General features: G+C 47.7%; 1 protein-coding gene across 1 annotated transcript in view; it reads right to left on the reverse strand.

Annotated features, from left to right (window-relative positions):
• Positions 1–21469, reverse strand: part of GRIN2B (glutamate ionotropic receptor NMDA type subunit 2B) — a 214178-nt gene extending 192709 nt beyond the window's left edge. Inside the window, exon 1 of the mRNA XM_009902433.2 lies at positions 21294–21469. The gene's annotated coding sequence lies outside the window, so the exon portion shown is untranslated. The remainder of the gene's footprint in view (positions 1–21293) is intronic.
• Between the last annotated feature and the right edge of the window lie 246 nt (positions 21470–21715).

The following is a 21715-nucleotide window of genomic DNA, read 5'->3' on the forward strand; positions in this document are numbered from 1 at the left end:
CCCAGCTTTCAAAGCAATGCACCTTCCCAACCATCCCTTTCAGCAGTGGCCATGAGGAGACAGTCCCACCTCCCTCACACCCTCAAGGCCACACCAGTGCAACAGCACCAGTGGTGCGAGGGGAGGATATATCCTGTGCCAAACAAAAAGTGAAATGAAGATGTTGATGCTTCACCAGGTGGCTTCAGGGTTGTCACAGCAGGCAGAGAAACCCCCTTGAAAAACCTGGCCCTGGTGCTAATCATCACCTCCTGGTCTGGTAGCACAGGACCACTGAAACATCTGGTGCTGAGCACCAGATGTGAGATGACATGAACACAGAGCAGCAATCACACAGGGGGTACATGGAGGCCTGCAGGGAGAACCACAGGCTTTCTCTGGGAGCACAACGACGTGTTCAGGCAGGCAGCAGGTTTGGAGGAAAAGCAGAGGGAAAGATGCACACAACAAACAGTGAAGGGAGCAAAGCAATAAAGAGACAAACCATCTAAGCACAGCTTATAATGGACAGCATCCAAACATTGCAAGCAATGGGTTCATGGAGGAGAGCAAGCACTAGAAAAGGCTCTGCAGTATGAGATATGCAGTGTATCAGCCAGCCTACAGAGCTCACTAGCCCAGGAAAAGTTACCCTTCCCAAACCACTATCAGCCCAGAACCACAGCTAGTGCTGGTGTCCATCCTCATTTCACACAGTCCCTCTAAGAGGCCATCTCCTTAGACATCTCACTTCAAAACCTAGATGACCACCAGACAATTCTACTTTGTACAAGTGAAATCTGCTCTTACCCAGAACACTGAAGCTTCCTTCAGTGGTCCTTACCCCTTCTGCATTGCTTGCTGTGTCCCAGAAGACAGGCCTCTGCCAGTAGGGAAAATACCACCCCATATTGAAACCCTGCATAGAAAATACCATCCCATATTGAAATCCCCATTGGGTTTTTGGTTTTGATGGGCCTCATTCCATCACTGAGGCTGTCAGCCAGTTATGTAGGTACAGATGACACATAAGTCTGCTGCAAGCATACAACTGGTGGGACAAAACCCTACAGGGATGGATGTGACAGTGCTTCCAGCTGGATGAATGAACCCACACACACTACTCCTACAAAAGTTTTGGCCAGAAGGGGACTAAAAGGGAAAAGGTTGCCCTATATTTACAGTCCCAGAGCAGCTGGCAAAGCAACTAGTGCATGCACTTAGATGAGTTGCTTCGTGGAGAGAAGAATGATAGAGAAGGTGCTTCCCTGACTCAAGGGGCATCCACTGCAGGCCACCAGCCTGCACTCTTCTCTAGTCCTTTTCTGAGTAGGTGAGCATGCTTGGTTAGATGCAGTCAGTGCCTCGACTCCACTGGGGAAAGCTAAGGGGAAGGGAAGGAAAGAGCAGGGCAGAGAAAGTGAGGACAAGAATAAAAGTGAAAAGTGAGAGGGACAGTGAGAAGAGGAGATGGGTAAGAGAGAGGGCACAGAGAGGGAGTTACTTTGCAAGCAGTAGCTAAAAATCTCCCAACGTTTGCAGCAAATGATGCATGAAACACACTGTCAGGAATGTGATGCCCAGAACCTACTGCTGCTAAATATTTAATCTGATTGGCAGGGAGCCGTTAAAATCTCAGTGTCTGGATCTCAGGCTTCTACTGAACAACAGGTATAGTAAATACATCAACATGCAGTGATTCACCATGGGTGCCATCAGCCTTTCCAACCTGCAGCATTGTGCAGGAAAAGAAGTTGTCAATGGATATTAACAACAGCAGAAACAGGCTATAGGAAAGACAGAGCTCACATGCACTGGCTCCCACTGCAAGCTAGAAACAAGTGGAAGGTGAGTACACAGAGTGTCCTCTTCAGAAACTACAATGCTCTGCTGCAGAGATCTCTTACAATGCAGTTCATGCCTCTCAAGCACTATGAAGTCACACAGAACTGTGGCACGTTGGGGCTGCAGCTCTAATGGCCCACACTTCCCTGCACACAATCCCTGAAGCCAATCTGTGAGTAGACCAAAGGCTGCCTCCAGCAACCAGCTTCTACTGCCTCTCAAGCATGAAGCAGGTCAGAACATCCTATATATGTCTCCTAATGCCAGCACAGCAGGACTGGTGGGGTACATGCAGGAATGCAGCCCTTTTGGGTTAGGAAACCTCATCAGTCAGTACTACAGCAGAGTGGGGCATAACAGAACAGCCAGCAGGGGCATACATGTGTGTACATTTGCACATCCAGTCCAAGCTGAATCTACCCACAGAACCTTTAGAGTGGCTGCTGTCCATGTCAGCATCTGAGCCAGGTCTGTGCTCCCAAATAGCTGCTTCCTGGAGCTTTGCAAAGGAGAAGGATTATGTCTGGGCAAAGCTTTTGCAGATTCAAACCACAGACCCATTCTGACTCAGAGGCAAACCTGGCCACTCAGAGAAACAAACAGACTTTCTTAATAATTTTGTAGTCTTCCAATCAACTCAGTTCTAGAACAATGAGGGGGGAGGGGGGGGGGGTGTGAATTTATTTAGGTATACTCTTCTCTGTTGTTGAGCCCCAGACCAAGTTCCTCACCATCATCCAATACACCAGCAACAGCAGTGCAGTTCTTCCTAAGGACTCTATGGATCCAGGGTATGTGTCGGACTCTGCACTGGCACTGCATGAGGCCAGCACCTGCCCTCGAAACAAATAATGAATACATGCGTACATAAGTACATAAGAAGTGTAAAGTCATAACAGTGCTTGTTTCACAGAGTGCATGGGATTTTACTGTACTCAAAGCCCCACATCACACAAGATATCTACAAACCTAGTGCTGGCTGCAGAGTCTGGGACATCTGGGATCAGGGCTTCACAGGTAACACAGCACTGAGGACCAAGGTCCTCTCTAGCCACAGGCTTTGTAAGACTCATCATAGACTGGTATCCACCAGCACAAACGTCCCATCATATTCCCCTTTCTGTATTTCTGGCTGCTTCCCTGTCCCTGTCACAGCTGCTCAAGGAGCTGACTTCATCAGAATATGCTTTGTGAAGTATTTCTCGGATCTGTACGATGCTTTTGCTTTATTTCTTTCAGTAAGTGCCAAACCACTAAAGAATGCCAAGGGTAGAGCCCTGAAAGTCAAGACCAAGTAAAACATTTTTCTACAGATCATCAGCTGAAAAATCTCAGGGCATCTCAGAGACACAAAAGAAATTGTGACTTTTGAATACAGCTGAATGATGGGGGGGAGGGGAGGCGTTTATCTTCTCATGGGCTCTGATAAACCCTGCTGCCGCTTAAGACTTGTCCACAGCCATGAGAAGGTACTGTCTGTAGCTGGCAAGGCAGGGGACACGTACCTGCACTTCAGTCAGCAGTCTGACATGCTGTGCTCAAGCAGCAGCGAAGGTGGGTTTGCCACTAATATGTTGTAGGAACAAACTGTTGGGACAGGAAATTATTTTACTGACTACAGCTGTTGATTAAATAAAGAAGAGCCAATGTATGGGAAAATCAGAACTTGCTCATCACTGGAACCCTGCTGACTTGCTTCCTACATCTGCCCCAAGAAAAGTCGTCATTGTAGCACAGCACAGCCCTGATTGCGTGCAGATGCAGTGCTTGCCTTTGCCTTAGAAGGTACTACTCCTTCCAGAAACAAGAACTTGTTTCTCTAACCCTGGGCTCCCTCTTAGAAGTGCCCAGGAGCTAGCTGTGTCACCAAGACACAGTCGTTGTCATAGGAGGAGCTAAACTGAAGCATTTCTTTTCCAAATGGCCCTCCAAACAGGTAGCACAAAAGAACGATTTAAGATGCTCTTCACATCAGGCTCGACAGAGTCATTTACCCAGAAAGACTGGAGCCACCAGCTGAGATACTGCACTGGCTCGTGGCTCTGCTTCTTATCCTCACCTCTTCCTTTCACTTGGAAATGCTCTCATTCGTGAAAGCAGATCAGGAAATGACCATTTCCAGGTGTGGAATACCCTCCTAAAATGTGAAAATGGACTTCATGTGGGAAAAAAAAACCAAAAAACTAAAGAAAGAAAAGTGCAATTTCTGAAGTACAACTGGATGAGAAACGCTGTGATAAGAGCTCTTGCTTCATGATATTTTCCTGTGCCTGTCAGAACAAGAAGATAGAGTACTGCCCAGTGACTATATATTATTTTTTTCAGAGCTAATTAAGCTATTTCATACCTCAAAAATGATTCACACTGAAGGGGCAAAAAAAAAAAACCCCAGCTAATCCCCACTCTGCTGGAACCAGCTCCTCATTGCATTTTTTATAAGCAGTGTGCATTTCAGCTGGAGTCTCTCCACTGCGAAAGGCAGAGCTCGTAGAGATTCATAATCAAAGAAGAAAATATAATTAAGCAGAACCATTAACAAACATGCCCTGAATAAATAACCTGCAAGGAGGAAAAGCACCACAGCGCTGGCTCGTGCAGGAGCTCCACAGCCTTTTCAAGACTATGCAATCATATGGAATCTCGCTGAAACGAGATCGATTTCCTGATGTCTGTGTTGCCCCCTGCTAAGTGAGTGCTTCTGTCATCCCTGGGTGTCCAGACTCATGGCAATTCCCCCATCCTCTCCTAGCCTCCTTCTCACCAACACTTCAGCTTCTCCTTCACACAGATCCTGCTTTTCCCAGCTTCAGCTAAGGACCCAATTTTTTTCCAGATCTACCTTTAGTGACTAAAGGGAATAATTGGCCCTTGTTCTGTCTTTATAACAGTCCTTTACAGATTTGCAGACAGTTAGGTTTCCACCCACAGTTATCTTTCCTCTAGACTGAACATGCCTGGCTCTCTTAGCATTTCTTACAGGGCATGGTGTCTGCTGTCATCTCTGCATATCCCCTTGCTCGCTTTCCTTCCAGCCTGCAAACTGGCTTTTTAAAAAGCACCATATAATCACAACCAAGAGGTCAGCAGGGAAACAATCCACAGGTCCTGCAAATTGGAGTGGGAAGACTCCCACGGGAACATCATATTCTTGCCTTCCTCTCCTGGAGAATTTTGGACACTCATCACAGCAAAGCTTCCAGGACTACTTTCGTTCAGAGACTGCATCGCTTCCCTGGGAATCCTACTTTGCCTCTGCCACGCTTCACAGCAGGAACTGTGCTGTATATTCAGCACCTCCTTTTGTTCAGTTTGCTGCTATTGTTTGGTCACAGTGACTTCTTCTTCAGTTCTGGTGAGGCTCTCACACAACTCCCCTAGCAGTGCAGGCCGGGCACCTAACCAACAGCAGCTCTGTCAGCACTAAACAATTCCTCATTCTCCTCTCTCCTCCGTGTTTACATTATTGAGCACACACTTTAAGGCAGTCATCACATCTCTCTTTTAATTGTCATTTGGCCAAGTTAAATGTAATTAGTTACTTTAATCTTCCCTCTTAGATCAATCCCTCCAGCATCTTAATCATTTTTGTTGCTCCACTGAATTTGTTCTAATTTGCTGCCATCTTTGGGACACCGACCTCTCTCCAGAAATGAACTCAAATAGCCTAGGTACACTCAGACCAGGCACATGAGGAAAACATGACTAGAAACACGTAGGAGACATTTCCTTGCTCCAAGATGCAATAGCTTTGTTTATGCAATCCAGAAATCACATCAGCCTCTTTGCTGCCGCATTGTATTGTGAGCCTGGATCTCATTTGCTAACCAGTGTAACCCCTGTGTCATTCCTGGCTTTACTGCTTTCCAGGGGTGTACCTCTCATCTCTGCTTTCTTTCCGAGTGCAGCCTGATTTTAACTCCTACTATTCAATTTATTATCCACTCTGCTAATCCCCAAATCCTATTCTGAGGTATGACTGCTTAGCCAGCTATGTATCTCAAATCTCTTTGATTTCCAATGGAAATACTCTCACAAAGCAAAAAGCACAGGGTTTGTCATCTGAGGAAAGTCAAGGCACATCCCTAAACTCACAAGACAATATAGATTTTCCACAGGCCTGTCCTCAGCACCAGTCCCTCACCCAAAAGCGCCAAAGGGTTTTCAAACGCTGCAGTTTGGCTTTGGTGACGTACTGACGTTGTGCTGCCGCCTGATGGCTTTGCACCAGGCCCTGCTGCTCTCAGAAAATGTGCTGGCCCTTTTAGACCTGTGAAGACCCATGAGAGCACTGGGCAGGTGCCAATCAAGCATCACCAAAATGTACCACTGCCTTTGTCTGTATGCACCCTCAATGTGGGCACAGCTTCCTCCAAATGCTGGTGTCAGAGGCTCCCATTCTCCTTTACGCCAAAGGGAGAGGCTTATTTAAAGCTTTTCTTTGAGACATCACATTGCTGTAAAGCATCCCAGATGTGGCCTTGGCACTGGACAGTCACAGAAACAGGACATGGGTGCAAAGAAAATTTTCCTAGAATGCAGAAGAAAAAACCCTTTACCCTCCTCCAAAAAACTTGTCCCTCTGAAATCTACAAAACTCTTCCCCTACACCTCAACCCCCTCCCCGCCCCCATACAGATACCAGAACCTCCAACACCTCCCAGCCTAGTTCAAAGGCACTGAGACAGGGTGACTTTGTCTCCCTAGCCACATCCAGCACCTGTCCTGACTCCCAAGATGGGGGTGATGGCATGAATTCCAGTTGGGCTTGTCCAGGCTGGAGGAGAGTGGAGGAGGATGGAGGAGCAAGGGGAAGGTGGAGATGCTGCATGTTTGGGGGTGGGTAGAGAGCTAGCCCTCATAAGCATTGATGCATTGCTTCCGTGGTTGTTCCACTCTATGAGGGAGATGCTGCTCATCTTAGTCCAGCTTCTGCTAGCCACAAGGCAGCTGCAGCTCAGCAGTGTCTAAAAGAAGTGGGTTGGGGGTTTTGCCCCTGTGCCTCTGGCTGTGCCTGTGCCCTCTTTGTTCTGAGCCCTGAATAAAAGGGGGCACATCTACCTGCACCAAGCAGGCTGCAGCACCAGTTTCCCTCTCCCCAGAAAACAAGGGAAAATACAGCATTGGCTCTTCCCTCCCACCCTCTTCCATGCATATGTACTGCTAGGGCAGGTAAATTTACGAGTCAGCTCTCTCAGTCCCTCATGGTCCAGACCTTCCCGGGACTGGAATGCAATTTACTGCCAGCGGAAGTCCAGCAAGGTACATAAATCTGCTCTCCTGCCACTACCTATTCTCATGACCCAAGTCATCTCACTTCCTCCTCACCAGCAGCAACAGAGGGCCTTCTGCCAGATGTGCCAACAGAAAGAAGTGAGGGATGAGGCTTAGCTCAACAGTCACTTGAGAAGCTGCACTGTGTGTGAATTGGCTGAACCTGTGACAGTCAGCAAGGATCTTTGTGGTGGCACTAACAAGAGTAACAGGAGCAGTTCGAGCAGAGGAAGACAAAGTGGACTGAATGAAAGTACAAAACTGCAGAGTATCCATCCTTTGGATGCCTAGAAAATGTGAGATGGTGCAGATGCACACATACACCTCTCCCACCTCTCATTTTGCACTTACTGGAAGCCCAGTGGCCATCTGTGCAGGAGACTAGTCTATAATAAACTGGGATGTATTTAGCCTGAAAAGAAAGACTATACCTATGCATACATCTAGAGGAGAGGAGCTCTAGCCAAACCACCTGACTGTATCTCCTGGCACAGACCAGGGATGGGCACCTTCTGCCAAATGTTGATCAGCATATACTAGACCAGCTCAGCCAGGATGGACAAGGTCAGCTTGGCTTCAGCCAGCTGGGAGCTGACTATGGCTAAGAACCACCTAAGTGTGGTTCTTGCCATCTAGCTCTAGCAAGCAGTGAGACAATTCTCAACTGCATGTCCCTCAAGCCCCTCAGTTCTGCACCAAGAAACTCCATCCATTCAGCTGACTGCAACTGCTGCTTGAGGTGGAATGGCTGCTCCCCAGTATGGCAAATTTACTGGTGTGAATGTGTAATGTTTCCTTTCCACTTATATCAAGAGGCACAGCTTAACCTGCTGCTTCCAAGTGAAATCTGCCTTCTCTTTGCATTGCTATGCAGAACTTTATCCAAGTTCTGTATTTCTTTAGCTGGTGTAATAAATGTGGCATTTCAGTAAAGCCAAGGTTCAAGCTGAGCCTTTTACACATGAACTTCTCTAAACCCCTAGGCTTCACCCAAAGAACATGTCGATTTGTTCTATCCAGGAGGAGCATTGGACCAAACACTGTCTTTCTGTCACCTCCTTCAAGTTCAGGAAATACTTAGCCATCCTATAATAAAGGAGTTTTAAAGGGAATTTAGGACTTTAACTCTTTCTTTTTTTCTCTCCCTCTCAGTAAAATCAAGTTGTATGACCATCCACCAGGTTTGTCCTGCAACTTTTAAACCATCACTTTATTTTACTCTTTCAAAGTAATTCAAATTATGGGGAAAGGCCATTAAGTTGCTTCAGAAGTCTCAAATCCTGTTCAAACAGAAACCATAGCTATGTCAAATACAGCCATTTTAAGCAGTTCTTACCAGAGCACCATTGATTTTTCTCCTCCAGGCACAGTCCATGAGGATTTGGGGGAGGAAACTCGACACAACTTAATCTGATCCCAAAACTGAATGTCAACCAGATTCTATATTTATTGCTGCTTTATACTGCAGGCAAAGCAATGCAATAGGTGATCAAGAACACACCTGAAAACTTACACAGCAAAAAAAAAATGTTGATGAATCTGTTGGTATCCTTAAAATCACATCACTCAATGCTTGAAAAACAAGGAGACCATCGAATACAAAGACACACAAAAAAACACACCCGTTGTGTGCGGCTAACGTTAGGGATTTATGCAGCATTCATTGCAGGCATCAAAATAGCAACCTAGACAGTACCACAATAGCTATGTAAGATGTCCCTCAGATGTCAGAAGTGAACAAGTTTCTAAACAATGATGCATTTTGAAATGAAGCTGATCCAAAGAGATATTGCAAGCCCTTGTGTCTCGTGCAACAGAGCAGACAACCAAAGTCGATCCAATTCTCGACACGGCCGATGACGAGGTTCTGCCTGACTTCAAAGGGACAGCAGATCTGGCCTCTGGGCTGCAGCTGCATAGGTACACATCACAATTTGCCCTGCCACAGTTGCCCAGTATCACAGAAGACTGTTATGTCAGAGAAGGTACACAGATTTCTGTATTATTCTGTGCACTTAAAAGGACACAGTTAGACTGCTGGGTCAAACCTTCACTCTCATTTGCTGTTTTGTTTGATTTTTATGCTTCATCATGCAAGCAATATTTACTTATGAAACATCTGCCTTGGCAGAGATGGGTAATGCTTCTAAACACATGCAGACAAAGACGTACAAAGGCATATAATTAAATGCCATTCTTACACCAGCTCCCTTCTGGGACACAGTGGTTACAGAAGGAGTAAGCCCTGGCCATCTCTCCCTAGCCTTCCACAGCATCCTGAAGAAGAGTTCTCTGTGGGGTGCCAAGGACTAGCCTTATGATATCTGTTCACGCCAAGGGACCTCATAAGCCAATTTGTCGCTCCCTGGCTTAAAATTAAAGTCTGAGAAGTCCAGAGATTGTGACTGGGCTGAGCTATATGGACATTGCTGTTTCTGGCAAATTGAAATCACATTTGGGAACCCTTTACATCAGACCCAGACTGAGGGTCTCCAAGCCTTCACATTTCAGAATGATTTTAACTATCAGGCAGACAATTTTCTTACAGTGGAAAAATACAGAGGATAAGGAATTAGGAAATTTTGGATCCCTCCTGGGCTGTGACTGTTTTACAAACTGGCTGGTGAAAGAGGGATAATTCTATACAACTTTGTCTTCTCCAGCCCCCCTGTCCTGTACATGCTTAACATGCATAGGCACAAAACAAAAGGGAGACTTAAAAGTCTTCAGGAAGCTCACCTGTATAAGCTGCCTTTGTAGACAGTAATTATTAGCTTCTCCAGAGGGAAGCTGGAGCACATCATTAGGCTTCTGCTCTACACTGCCCTTCAAAGGACCCCCTCTTTCTTCACTGACTCTCTGAGATTCTCTGGAACCAAGTCTCCCACAGCTAGGGCTGGCTTCTGGAAAAACCACCCTTTCTGTATAAAAGTCAAATATCTCTCTGAGATTATGAAAGCAAATGTATAATGAACAATGAGAAGGGATATGCTGAGGGATACAAACTGCAGGACTGAAAATCCCAAGTAATTTTAAAGATCTGGAGATGACTTTGAAGAGCTACCTACACATTAGAGGAAATGATAAAATTTTTCATTGAAGCAATAATTCTGGTTTCCTGCCACAGAGTCTCTGCAGTTCTCATTCCACACCCTTTGTTTGAGAGTATTTGCTTGAGGATCAGGGCTGTGTTCACTGGGAATTCACCTCCTCCTGTCACTTTTTCTTCCACCTGAAGTTAGCACCGAGCTAGATGCTAAATGAAAGATTTTGTTGTCATTGGGAAATACAAATGCATCCAAAGCTGAACAAGAACAAACCTGCACTGCCTAATTTGGAGGGAGAATTAGCTCCCATGTCTCCCATATCTCAGAGGACTTCACAACCTCTGGGCTATGGAGCCTGCTTCTCCATTGCTTTCATGCTGAAGTAATTTCCTTTTATATAAGTAATTACTTTCTATCGGGCCAAAGAAACAAGCTACCTTCACAGCCAGTCGTTAGAGCACTCCCTCTCCAGCACAGTGAATAGGCATTTATATAAAGTAGAACACCTCCAACTGGAAAAGCTCCAACTGAGAAAGCATTACTGCAGAGGACCCAGTAGACTGGGCCCTCCTGTTGGCTAGGACAGCCTCGGGGACAAGGCCCCACTCTAAAGTGTGCAGAGCAGGAATGCGTCACCCCAAGCCCAGCCGCTCTTTGCTTCCCAGGCTGCTGGCTGTTCTAGGCTTTTTCCTGCTTTTCCATGAAAACACTTCAAAAGCTCTAATTAATTTCAGTGCAGAACTGGCAAAATCTATGAAATTAATGCTGAGGTTGGGGGGTGACAACAGCAGTAAACCCATTTCCTGCTATATTCACTACATCGCCAACCTCTTTTGTCCTAAACCATCTCTAAAACCAAAAGCTGAAGTCAGGGATCTCTCAGACTGTGAGCCAAGGACAGAACTTCACCTCAAAGTCCTAACAAAACATGAGTATAAGGGTATTAAGGCAAGGTCTACCATTAACCAACATTCATCTCCTGTTGTGTATCTCCTGGTTTCTGAAAGTAAAAAAACTACTGCACAGAAACAGTTGCTCACGTAAGATACCTGCTGTGGGCATCCAGCCTCTGCCTCAGAGAGTGCTGAGGCACAGGCACTCAGCTCCTGCAAAGTTCTCTGAGCCCTGAAGTTCAAAGAGCCCTTTAGTCCCTTTACCCCTCATTGAAATGGTACTACTTCAAAGTGCCTCTCTCCAAATCCCTGCTTGGAAAGTTTGCAAGCTTTCAAACCAGGCATTCAACAAGCTTGCTGTAACAGTCACTGCCTCTTTCCGGGCAGCCATCCCACAGCTATCCTACTTTTCACAGATTGCATTGGGTTGAAAAGGACCCTCAAAGGTCATGTTGTCCAACCCCCCTGCAGTCAGCTCCACACCTCCAGCTAGATCAGGCTGCCCATGGCCACCTCAAGTCTGATCTTGAATGCCTCCAGGAATGGGGCCTCAACCACATACCCAGGCAACTTGTCCTAGCATTTCACCACTTTCACTGTAAAGAACTTCCTCCTAATGTCCAACCTAAATGTACGCTGCTCCAGTTTGAAACCATTGTCCCTCAACCTATCACTACAAGCCTTTCTCACCAGTCCCTCCCCAGCCTTCATGCAGGTCCCCTTCAGATACTGAAATGCCTCCCCAGAGCCTTCTCTTTTCCAGGCTGGACAGCCCCAATTCTTTCAGCCTGTCTTTGTAGGAGAGGTGTTCTAGTCGTCTGATCATGTTTGTGGCCCTCCTTTGGACCTGCCTCAGCAGATCTATGTCTCTCTTATGTTGGGGACCCCAGAGCTGGACACAGTATTCCAGATGAGGTCTCACCAGAGCAGAGGAGAGGAGCAGAACCACCTCTCTCTGTCTGCTGGCCACACTTCTTTCAATACAGCCCAGGATGCAATTTGCCTTCTGTGCTGCAAGTGCACATAGTTGGCTCACATCCAGCTTCTCATCCACCAATACCCCCAAGTCCTTTTCTGCACAGCTGCTCCCAATTTCATCATCCCCCAGCCTGTATCAAGGATGGCCCCAACCTAGGTGCAGGACCTTGCACTTTGCCTTATTGAACCTCATGAGATTCTCCTCAGCCCACTTCTGCAGCCTGTCCAGGTCTTTCTGGGTTGCATCCTGTCCCTCAGTCTTATTTTTCTAAGCTATTTAGTTATCTCCTCCCCTTGTTTGGAGCACAGGCCACCCCATCATGTAAAGAAATGATTGCAATGCCTTTTCTGAGATTCTGTTTGTGGCATTTAGCACTTTGATACTTCCAGATGGAGTCTTAAAAGCCTCCTACCAGAATACTCAAATACATGGTACATCAGACCACATCCAAGCTGCTTTTATACTTTGACTTTCAATGTTTCAGGACAGTAGCTTTGCAATTTTAATTACACATAATATTCACCTTTTCAGTAATAAGTGAGAGGGTAATTTCAAGTTGCACCAAAAACGTGGAGCGCTGAAGAGGAGAGACTGTGAGAACAGATTATGTCGTTCTGTCACTTTCATTAGACTCTCCCTTGGGGATTGTCAGCCTCTGATGTTTCAGCTTGCCTCTGCTCAGACACATCTGACACGAGGGAATCTCCCCCGAGATGCTTAGGCCACTGACTACAGCAGCCAGCAATAACCGAGAATTGTAGAGGAGGAGAGAGAGGGCTGCAGGGATGTGCAGCTCCCTCCTGCCTGCTTCCCATGCAAGTGCCTGCATGTGAGTAGCCATGAGCCAGTGCATTTTCATGCATTTCCTCTGCCACAATGCACCTCAAATGCATTTCTCAGTAGAGTCCTGTGACAGTCATGTGTCATTAACATTCCTCTTTACCTGGCACAAAGGGATTTACAGCAGTGACCCTTATCCATCCTCCTCCTGAAGCAGCTGCAGCATCCCTATACCTTTCCATACAGCAGAGGAGCCACTCTTCAGCCTGTACAGGCATCAAAACCACCTGCCCCTGGATGAAGCAAACATTTAGGATTGCCTTTGGAATCATAGCCAGATTTAGGCTCCTAGCAGATCTTCTGCAATTGATTTCCAGGCAGTATTCACACAGAATCACTCTAGCAGGGCCACTACTACACCATATCCATGAGCACCATGTCTAGATGGCTTTTAAATATATCCAGGGATGGTGACTCAACCACTTTCCTGGGCAGCCTGTTCCAGTCTTTGATAACCCTCTTGGCTATCATTCATTTAGGGCCTTCACATTCCAAACATCCACTGTATACCTCCAGGACCTCATTCCCAGCTGGGGGTGCTGGAGTAGTAATAGTTTCATATGACAGAAAGAAACCATAGTCCCTTGATATAGCAGACTACAACCTCTCACCTACCTTGCGTCCTTTTCCTGGCCCACAGCTGGAGGCAATGAACAGGCACTGATATCTTCAGCTGTCATTAGGCTGTTCTGCCTATCACCTGAAAACAATTTTCTCTTCATTAGGCACTCAGCTGTGATGTAAGACATGGCATTTGTGCTAGTAAATTATCAGCAGGTTCATGACACCAAATCTCATCTGTCTCAGCCAGCTCCTAGTAACCGCCTCCACTTCTAGTCTCTTTTGAAATAGTGAACTTAACAACTTTTATGTTTGTTTCCTTTTGCAAAGTCCCCAGATTTCTTTAGAGGTCATACAGGCAGGAAGAAGTGAAGAGAGTTGTGCATATCATCTCCTCAACACTGCATGCCAACTTTAACTAAGAGATCAGGAGAAGATGTGAAATTAAGATATTAAATCCGAGTTTATCACGTCATTTCCTCCATTTGAGTTTGTTCCAGACACCTGTATAGAAAACTCCTGATTCTTACAAAAAACATCAGAGGTCAGGGTTACATGCTTGTTGCTCTGCTAAAAAAAAAAAAAAAAATAAAAATAGTGTATTCCACCAGTAAGGTTGCATCACAGTCCTCGCTTCTGCTGCTGCTCAGTAGGATGTAAGTTGGCATAAGCTTTAGGTCACACAGTGGGTTCCCAATGCTGGCCAAATTCAGACTCAAAATGACACTTTCAGCCCTCTCAGCTACCAGGAGGAGAATCTCTACTGACTTAAAGTAAGGAGACCCCTCTCTGAACCCATTAACAGAGCTGCCCATCCAAACCCCAACCATGCACAGGAAGCTATGCCACCTCAGAGCACTAAGAGGCGTGACTATGAAGGCTGGCTAGCAAAGTGATGATTCTCAGGAACCATGATGCTACTAGATCCCCAAATCCCATTCTATCTTCTGGAAGCAGCAAAGGTGAGTAGGCACCTTTAAACTACAGCTCACCTTGCAAGACAGAAGAATGAAATCATGAAACAGCAAGGAGTGTATCTTCTTCTCTTTCAGTATGTGATGAGGTATGTATCTCCTGCTGCAGTATCAGATTTTGGCACACTAACTGTTCAGATGCTGTGACAGTGTGAAACATTGACAGCAGTGGCCACAAATGCTTCTTGATAAAAAGGGATGTGATCTCAATCTAGAATAGCTCCATTTATCCCAGGATCTAAGAACTGAGCCTGAGAACACTAAAGCATTGTTCGCATGGAACAGGTTTGTAAGTCTCTTCTGCACAGCTTTCTCTACCTTAGCTCCAGCTGTCCCTCAGGCTGGTACACACTGCCACAATGTACCAGGGGTTTTGAAAAGCAGACATCTTTGGGCAGCTCCCTATATCTTAAACTGTGCCACCAGCCAGCACCATCATGTTGACTCCTACAGGTACCATATGAGATTTGGAGCACAGGACCAAACCTACTAAGCTGAGGAGGGTTTCCTCCAATGGGACAGTCAGTCCCTCCCCTTCCTCCTGCACACAGAGCAGACCAAGCTCATTATCTTTCCTCCAAAATTGCTTGGTTAGGCATGCAAATATCATGATCTATGGTTCACTAGAGACAATCTTTATTAGATACTAAATCCTGATAGTTCATCACCTACATCTAGCTTTAAATATCTTCAGTCACAGCCATTCTGTCACATTTATCAGCATCGTCTACCATCACTAAACCATTATTGCAGTAAACAATTTGATGTTTAATCTGTATTCTCTCTGCTTCATCTTACACTCATTTATTTCCTGATTGGTCCTCAGTGACTAATGAGAATAATTGGCCCCTGTCCTCTTTCTGTAGCAGTCTTCTATGTATTTGCAGACAGTTGGGTATCCACCCACAGCTGTCTTTTCTCCAGAAGGAGCTTGCCTGGCTCTCCCAACCTTTCTTTACAGGTCTCGTTTTCTCTGATCTATGACCACCGTCTTTGTTCCCTCCTTCACACTCTCCTTCCCTCTCTTAGAAGTGCAGACTCCAAGCAAAATGCTGTTATCTATGCAGGGCTTTAAGCACATCCATAAAAAGGTGCTAGACATCTAACTTCACCATTTTGAACAAACAAGGAGCTCAAACACAGGCTGGGCAGCAGGTCCAGTGGAGCATGATGATAGCTAGAGAAAGAGCTTTTTTTGGTCTGTGGGTCAAAGCCAGACTGGAAGTGTAGTAAGCAAGAACTGTTCCCATTTCACAGCTAGATAGCTACACACAAAGTAGTGTAGGCTGACTGTTACCTTGAGAAGTAATTTACAAGTTTGTCACATGGAGAGTTAACTGGACATGAGCTCCTACATGTCTGGCATGGCAGGGGTGAGTGGGAGTGACAGAATAATGTCCCCTGGATTAGTCAGGTCCAATAAATGAATGGTCCCACATCTGTTTTGGTGGATAAGCCATCAGCAGACACAAACCACCAAACAGACCATGAAGGCCAAATTCCTGGGTTTCCCCTAAAAGTGTGTCTTCCCTGTAAATGCTTCAGCACAGCTATGCACACCGATATTAATGATGCTGTATGCGCTCTGGGAATAGAGCAACATCTTCGGTGTTCAGAGCTGGCAACAGAACATTTCGCCTGAGCCGCTTTCAGTGACTCTTCAGTTTTGAACCTTCTTTGTGGATGCCGTCAGAGGTGTAAGGAGTGAATGCTGCAAAGGTTTTGGTTTAATGACCCTTTCACTTTGAGCCAGTAACCACAGCCAGTGAAATTTCTCTTTTTCCCCAGATGCTTAATCAATCTATCTGTATTGGTGGCTCTGAAACAGGGTCTTCGCTTCTGTTGGAAGAGGAAGAGAGCCACCCAGCATACTTTACAGACTGTAGATACCCTCTGTTTTAGGACATATCAGCCAACACCGAGCCTGAGAAAAGGTACCCTTTCCCTCTCCCTATTTTAACAGCCCTGAGTAGAAAAAGCAGTATTTTCATTCCCCTCACATGAAGCATATTTAGTGGGCATATGAAAAAGAGGGAAAAAAGAAAAAGGCAGCCTTGCCTTGAAAGGTCCAAATTAGCCACTGTTTGAGTCGAGTTGATCGCAGCACAGTTTGCACACCGCCTAGTGCCACGTATTTATTTCTGAGCACATACAGAGGTGGGGCTTTTTCTCTGCAGCTGACCTCAGGCTCATGGAAGTACACTGCCTGGTTTGCACCGATCACCACTGTGCACTTGGCCAACTTTTAGACACGTGTCAATGCACAATTCTAGCTGGGAGATGGTGGGTTGCAGCTTAAGGAAGCCATGAGCTCTTGAACTATGGAAGGTGGGTTCATTTGATTATTTTTTTTCCCCAATGTGAAAAGTACCTTTGGCATTTACCCTAGTTGGGTTAGTCTCCTGGTTCTCCTGACCGCTAATTTTGCCAGAGCAGATACTAGGCCATTTCTGCCAGAAACCTCTTCTGTCTTCAGATGAATACACAAGCAAGATGGGTAAGTCAGAAGGATGGTGGAGCCCCTTCATGGCTGGAGAAATGCTTTTTTTAGTTCCCATTATGACGCACTTAGCTGAAACAGAAGGCTCAGAAGAAGGGACAAGGCAGTGGTAGCAAGAGGGTCATGCTTAGCTTTAAATATCTTGTTTTCCTCTGGTTCCCCTCACACATATTTCAGGGCTGTGATCTTCAAACTGCCATTTCATCTTATGCAGGGAGGCACCCAAGGCAGTAGCTAGTCCAGCTGACTGCGGTGAAGCAACAAAATTGGTAACTTGAGGCACTGTGGTTTAAAGAATTTTTGTGGACAGGTAGGTGGAGGATGGGTCAGAGTAATAGCAGATAACTAATCAGGCAGATTTCTCCCAACCACTCCTTGCTTCTCTATCAAGTATAAATATACCTCAAAGAAGGCTAATCCCAAAATCACCAGAGAGTCAAGCAGTCCTAGAGACTCAATGTCAGGCAGAGTCGATACTACCAGCGTTCTGCTGCAGGTTAGGCAATCCCAATGGAGCCATCTCTCTCAAACAGATCATCTAGTCCATGTCTCCTATTAACTAATCCATTTCTTTGTCATACATTCCTGCTTACACAAAGGAAAGGAAAAAAAATTTAAAGCCCTCTGCATATACTTCATCTGCAAGATAACTCTCTTTCCCCACTGCCCACCAAGCCATACTAATAAGTAGAGTACAGGCAGAGCAGAGCTGTGGCCTCCCTAAAGGCTGAGAAGATTAAACCTCCAGGGACCAGCCCTCAGTCTGTTCAATCTCACAGGCAGCTTTTGTGCATCCTAAGGAGCAAAAGATGGGAGCGAGGAGTGGAGCCCATTGCAGAGATGAGCAACGCTATCTGTACAGCACTCCCATTCTCTGCCAGTTTGGGGGAATGAGAAAACAGCAATGGGAATCAAATCCAGACCTCCCACATGGTACTGCAGAGAGACAGACTCCCAGCGCCAGCCCAGGCAACGCGAGTCCATCCTGGGAAACCAAGCGCAGTTCCATGCGCTAGCGCAGAATGGCTCCGGCACCTGAGACAAGGTCCACCTGCCCTCTTCCAAACCAAGCGCCAGAAGCAGCCCCAGATGAACTCCAACAGCAAGTGAAACACAGAAATTACAGGCACCACCTTTTCCCCCCGTAGGTGAGGGTTTGAGGATGGGGTGCTGGTTCATAGGTTGATAGGAGTTTTATACAAAAGCAGTTGGTAATCCAAATTGAGGATAAAACCAGTCAAAGCCAGAATGGTTAGAAGGAAATTAAAGGTTGAGATTTTGCCCCTGGTCTGTATTTTCCATCTCTCCACGATCTCTTTGTGCTTTTTCATGCACAGGTACAATGTAAAATTCGGCCATCAATGCAGGTATCCTGAGAACACTGCCCAGACCAGGATGGCTGAGGACCACTCTTGACACCTTCCTTTGCCCAGCCTTAGTCTCACTGACTAAGGGACAGCAAGAGGCACCAGGACTCATGCAGGCTGAGCCAGGCTGGTGCAGCAGGTGTGTGTCACTGGATCAGAGACCAGGCTTCATAGGAAAAGTAGCAGCTTTGACCATGCTTCTTTCCTTTTCCTGCTGAAATCTGCCCCTGCATACCATAGACAGAGCCAAGAGAAAGCGGAAGCAAGTCTCACCATCCCAAGGCTGTTCATCCCAGTCTCAGCATCCCAAGGCTGTTTCCCCACTCCACCCCCTGAGCTGCTCCATCCTGTCCCAATCCTCTGAGACCTTCACCTATGATTGGGAGACAGGCTGATGTGGTGGGGGACCAGAGAAAACCAGGATATGTGGAGGCGACACAAGCTGCTGCTCTAGGTTGGCGTGGGTGAGTGCTTGAAAATCACCCATACCCACATCGCTGCTTTACAGAGCACCCTGCACCCACGCACACACTACTGCTCTCTCCAGAGCTGCAGTTGGGCCACACCAGGTCACTCCACACCCCAGGGTGCCATGCCACTGCTTTGCTCCCTGAGGCCTTGGGCAGTGGGGCGGCACTGGGGCCCCACCAGACGGGGGTGTTGCATACCTGCCTGTCCATCACAGAGCTCAGGGAGGACCAGCTGTCCTCCCTACACTGCTTGCAAAGCCTGAGGTAGCTGTACTTAGTGGTGGGCCCAATATTAAAGGGCATCTCCTTTTGCCCATGCTGGAGCTGACAGGGAATGTGAGGAAAAGTCGCAGGTAAAGGCAGCAGCAAGGGTGCCTGGAGGGTAAAAGGAGGATGAGGATTCCCTCCCAATTCCTTTCCACCCTGCTTTGCCTTTGCGCAAACCTGGCCCAGGTCATGTCTGGGAAGGGTCATGGCAGGGATGTGGCACCTGCTTGGGCCTGCCACCCTGCAGACAGGGCTGTTGGCTGTGGCAGTCACCAGGTGGGCAGTGCTGGGCACTGCTCTTCAGTGAAACACAGCCCAGCCCAGCCCAGCTGCTGGGGGCTGCCACTGCTGCTAGATGTCCGGGACGACTTTTCCCTTCCCTTCCACCTGCCTGCAAAACCCAGAGTGTGGTGCAGAGGGGCAGGGGCTTAGCTGGGCTCACCCAGCATATGCCCTCCTCTCCCCTTGCTGCTCCGGGCGGTGCTGGAGTCGCGGCAGCAACCATGAGCTGCGGGGCCTGAGAAATTCCTCTCGAACACAGGAGAAAGGCTCCTACACGTCCTCCTCCTCCTCGCACAGGTAAACTTTCTGCTCCCACTTGCGGAGGGAGGGAGCGCTCTGGCAGGGAGGATCCAGGAGCGGATCAGCCCTGGAAAGCCTTAGATATTTATAGAAGCACAGCCAGAATGTGGCAGGAAAGGTGGCTCTCAACCCCTCAGCGGGGAACCGCTCCCGGTTTTTTTAACCGTAGCCCAGCGAAACCATGTCAGAAATGTGGGAACTGGCTACTGGAAGGATCAAGGAGAGGGAAGCGGCGGGCGAGGCGCGCCCCCGCCGCAGTATGCTCCGGCTGTCTCAAGGACTGGAGGCCCCCGCCGCCGCCCCGGCCCCCGGCTCGCCCAGTGGCAGGGCTGGGTGGACGCGACCCCCTTTCTCCTGCTATGGGCTGAGCCCCACGCTCCGTATTGCCTCCCCTCGCCCGCTAGCAGGCCTCCGGGCTGCTGCAGGGACGAGAGAAAGGGGGAGGAGGGTCGAGAGGAGCCTAGGCGGGGGGCTGACGGTGAGGGTAAGGGTGGTAGGGTTCGGCTCCAGGTGCAGCAGCTCGCCGCTGGTCTCCCCCCACACCCCACCCCTTTTCTTGGCGTGGGCGCGCTGAGTCCCACGCGTGCCGGGCGAAGCAGCACGGCGGGCACGGACTTGAGGCTTAAAATAACCCCGAGTCGTTCAACACCTTGTGCCCGGCGCTCCCGGCGGGGCGCGGCGGCTCCCGCACCCACCCGGCTCTCCGTTCCCTTTGTCTTGCCACCATCTTACGGAAAGACTCACATGTCACGTTACGGTCGGGATGCACCGGTGTCTCTCGCGTATCTACAGCCGAGCGGCACGATAGCCATTTTGCATCCCTCCCAAGTGGGCTGGGGAAGGGGCTGCCTTTCGTGGGGACGTTGGGTGGGGTAGGGAGGCTGGGGTGGGGGGTGGCGGAGAGGGGCCACAATGCCCGCTGACAGCACCGAGGGGACGGGGATAAATTAAAACCCGTGAAGTTGCCTAAATACAGCGCCTCGTAGGTTCAGGTTAAGTCTCTTGACGTGCTTGGACTTAAAATAGCCCTTCACCTCCACGCAAGCAGGGCGGGCTCCTGCCGCGGTGCCAGGGGCGGCCCCGGCTCCCACACCCCCCCCGGCCCCCGGTGCCCTAGCCCCGGCCCCCGCGTTAGGCCGCTCACGATCGAGATGCCGGCGTGGGTTCTAAGTAATGCACCACCCTCCTCGGCAACAAGCAGGTTCCTTTGCACCGCTATTCCTAACCAGCTCGATTTTCACATCAAAGCATGACAAGGAGCCGCTGGACCAGTGAATAGAAAGAGGCAATTTACGGGTGGATGGATGGATGGACGGATGGATGAGAATTATACTGGTTTTCAACCCTTTTCCAAAGCCATTTTCCTTCTCTTCGTGTCTACCCCGACCCCACCTGCCCACCCCCCCAAAAAAAAAAAAAAAAAAAAAAAATCACAAGGTTCTGTCACCCCATTCACAACACGACATGTAACTCAAAGCATCCCTCTCGCCTTCTCTTCACGTCCTATTTGGTGAACCAAGAGGGAATCAACATGTCTGTTGAATGTTTCCCCCTTTTTGTGGGGTTTTCTTGGCGCTTTGTGGGGGATCTCTTTGCTGTATCTGCTATTAAGAGCAGCATCCCTAACCCTTTTGTTCTACGGTGAGTAGTCTTCCTTAAGCAAACCCGTGCACCAAAATGAGCTGCCAGCAAAACCACAGTAATAGGAATTTCCCTACCTTGGTTTGTAGAAGCAGAACCTCTAGACGGACAGATCAAGGGAGAGAGCATGTTGGGAATGTCCAGTCTCCTCTTCTTGCTTGCATATCCACATAAGAAGAATAAGGGTCGGGGAGCAAACGTGGGGGAATGAGTTTGTTTGGGGGTTGGTTTTTGTTTTTTGGGGTTGGTTTTTTTTTTTAATCCTATTTGGCTGTTAAAAAAAAAATAAATCGAGGATTCTTTGTGGCAATCTTGCGTCTCGAAGCAGTGCAAATTCAAAAGCCAGCGAGAATCACTTCAGAGGATACTCGGCGCGAGTGGCAAGGATCGTCAACTGCAGGTTCCAGAGTAAGCATTCCTTTCGCCTTTTTAAATGATTATTCTTACGATTATTCTCTTTTCTCTTTTTCTTTTTTTCTCTCTCTCTTTTGTTTTTTGG

The sequence above is a fragment of the Dryobates pubescens genome, chromosome 15, assembly GCF_014839835.1.
Source record: "Dryobates pubescens isolate bDryPub1 chromosome 15, bDryPub1.pri, whole genome shotgun sequence".
In the NCBI taxonomy this organism is placed as follows: Eukaryota; Metazoa; Chordata; class Aves; order Piciformes; family Picidae; genus Dryobates; species Dryobates pubescens.